We start from the raw sequence: 3,688 nt of genomic DNA on the forward strand, positions 1-3,688 counted from the left end.
TTTTTTTTTTTTTTACCATTTTATGAAGATTAATGGATGATACATATGCGTTTTTTTGTTGATATAATTATATGAAATGGTTGTAGATGAATGCTTTTTAATCTAAATGATTTATGTGAATGCTTGCTTAATGAAATGGAAATTTTGACTTTCTGGAATCTATTTGGATTTTTTCCTTTTTTTTGGACATATCCAAAAAATAACTTTTTTTTTGTCTTATTAATAATATTTCATTTATATTAGTTGCAAAATTATCTATACTTACTTATCACTTTGCTTATCTATTTAATAAGATGAATAAGTTTTTATTGTGCAAATATAATGATGTATTTCAGTATTGACGAATGTCTGATAAGGTTTTGTTCTTTTTTAAATCATGCTGCTTCAATTGCTTAGTTTTTTTTTCCATGCTAGAAAATTTAATCACCATTTTCAGTGTTTAAATTTTCATCTTTGAAAGAAATGAATTGTTAATGCGGAGTTTTTTTTTCTTTTTTTCTTTTAATTAGGATTTTATTTGGTTTACTTTAGTTGGAAATTATGAAATAACTTGTGATTAAGTAAGAAAGAAGCAATATATTTGAATTATTTAATATGCAAATGCTACAATTAACTAATTACAGAGGTTTCAAAATATTATCATGGTCCTTTCCGTTTTTTAAATTAATTTAAAGGTTCGAAATCTGTTGATTTTATTGTTTATGAACTTAAGACGAGTAGACTTTTCTTGATTTTCTGTTATTATTTTTAAAATAAGTTTAACTTACTAGTGTTTGTTTACTTTTTAATGGTTTTTCATTTTAAAGCTCATAGAAATGAAGTCAGAAAAAAAAAAATAAGACAAGCCAAATTTCAGCTTGGTAAAAAATTCAACTTATCCAAATTCATGGAAAACTTGTTGTAATTACGATAGATTATGCTTGAATTTGTTTTTCCTCTATTTCGTTTTTTTTCTTAATTTCCATATAACATGTTCTTTTTACTTAGTTCATTTTTTTTTTAATCAATAAAGTTGCTATGTTTTCATCTTTCCGAAACTATTTTTCTGAGTAATTAATCTAGTTTTACAAAATGTTTTGTTACTTACTTTATGGTATTATTTATCTTGAAATATGAATTATCATTGGGAATTGGCTGCAAAACGATGGAAAACCATTGTATGTGAGGAAAATTACAACTTAATTTTGTTTTATTTCATTTTTAATCCACTCTAATACCTGTCTACCTGCAGTCTTTTTTATATTCAAGAAATGTTTTGATGTTTTTTCGTGAATTTTAATTTGAACAATTTATTAATTAGTCAAAAAGACAGTTAAACCTGAAATTTATATCTGTCGTTATGATATTGAGGAATGAAAAATGGTTAGGTAATGTTGACTTGATGATTTTACACCTTTTGTAGAAGATAGAATGAAATAAAATAGGAAAGGGATGAAGGAAATGAAACAAAAGTTATGTATTTGAGTTATTTAGATTTAAAATTTGCATATATTTATGGTAGATATATATATTAGTATTTCCTTAAATGTTTAAAATTTAATAATAGATTAATCAGTTATCAAATTTTTGACTGCAATGTTTATGATAGAATTGTCATCCACATATCATCGCATGTCATTTGAAATTATTTATTGTTTCATTCTATTAATTATTATTATATTTAATTTCATTTACAAATATAAAATTTTGATAATCTAATTACTATATTTTAATTTTCTCAGTTTTTAACAACTGTTATCTTTCTCATTCTTTTTATTCTCCCTATTTGTTTTTTTTTTTCTCATATCATTTCATTTTTGTAAACTTTTAATTTTTCTTTAGATTATTGATTGCTTTTGATACTTTTTTCTTTTTCTTCCATTCATCATAGAAAATGTTTATTTGATAACGAAAAGTAAAAAAAAAATGAAAAATTCCATTTCCTTATTTACAGTTATTTGCGATTATGATTTCTCTGAAATTTCATTTTAGTTACATTTCCTATCAAACCTGTACACTATGTATGTATGCATGTGTGTGTGTGTGTGTGTGTGTGTGTGTATGTGTGTATGTGTGTGTGTGTGTGTGTATGTGTGTATGTGTGTGTGTGTGTGTGTTTGTGAATGTGTGTTTGTTAATAATTTCTAAACACTTGTTTATACCATTAATACATTGATTTAAGGAAATTGATAAGATAGAGTGATAATATGTTAAATAGAAGATGAAATAAAAAAAGGGAATGTATGACATAGTTATTGTAATATATTCCCATTTTAAGTTCCTATTTCAAAAATATTCTTATTCAAAATTCTATTTATTGTTTATTTGCTGCTATGAATGTAAAATAGAATTTGAATTGCATAAATAAAAGCAAAATAAAGTGAAGGATAAAATGAAATATAGCATTAATAATTGTTTTTATCTTTTATTATTATAGTGATAAAATTGTATTCTCCAAGGTATCAATTTATATTTCATTCATTTTTAATTGGGTTTTTTTTTTCTTTTAAGGTTTTCTTACTTTTTTATTTTTATTTATATTCCCATACAAGTTGACGAAATTTATCATTTATCTTAAATAATTTATTTTAAATTATCATTTGTAGAATTTCAGAAATTGTTAAATGAGCAAATCTTTTTTTTTCTTTTTTCGTTTGATTCTTAATTTTATTTTAAATCATCCTAAACTTTTTTTTTCTTAAAAATTGATTATGAAAATGAAACAATCAATGAAATAATATCACCAATGTTTTAATGATAATTGAATGATTCTATCATATGATTGCTTCTACTACTTTTACTTCTATTTTCTCTTTTCTCTTTCAGTAATTTAAATGTCAATCTTTGAAAGTATTATTGTATTTTATGAAATTTCGCAATTATCTTGCAAATCAAATCAATGCTAAATGTTATTAAATTAGTCAAAAGATGTGAAAATTTAAGAATACCATTAGTTTTACATTGATGAAAAAGTGTTTTGATTACTTTATTTCGTTAGTTTCGTGATTTTACTCGTTTATTTTATGATTTGAATTAAATTAAATGAATTCATTAGCATGCTATGGAAGTATAAGTTTTTAATTTAACTAACTTTGAAATTTTCATTAAATTAATTTTGATAATTTATATTGTCCTATTCATTTATTTTGGATATAATTATTGTCACAGATTCGTTTATATTTTTGCTTAAAGTTTATTCATTTGCTTATTTATATTCATTTAAGTATAAAATGTTTCAAGCTTATTCATTTAAGTATAAAATGTTTTAAGCTTATTCATTTAAATATAAAATGCTTTAAGCTTATTCATTTAAGTATAAAATGTTTTAAGCTTATTCATTTAGGTATAAAGTGTTTTAAGCTTATTCATTTAAGTATCAAATGTTTTAAGCTTATTCATTTAAGTATAAAGTGCTTTAAGCTTATTCATTTAAGTATGAAATGTTTTAAGCTAAATAATTAGTTATGAATGATTAGAATTAATTTAATTTTCAAAAGTATAAATTGTAATTTTTCTTCTCCACTAAAAAAAAATGAAAGGCTTCGTGAGTTTTTTTTGTTGAAATAGCTTGACATTTTTCTTTTCTTTTTTATATTTTTATGTTTCGATTTCAATTTTTTTCTTTTTTGTATTACTATTTGAATGAGTTGTGATGGATTTATTAAACATAATAGTAAGCGAAAAAGTATTTGTATTTTTCTAATTTCCA

This window comes from Loa loa (genome assembly GCF_000183805.2).
Source record: "Loa loa unplaced genomic scaffold supercont3.196, whole genome shotgun sequence".
NCBI classification, from domain to species: domain Eukaryota; kingdom Metazoa; phylum Nematoda; class Chromadorea; order Rhabditida; family Onchocercidae; genus Loa; species Loa loa.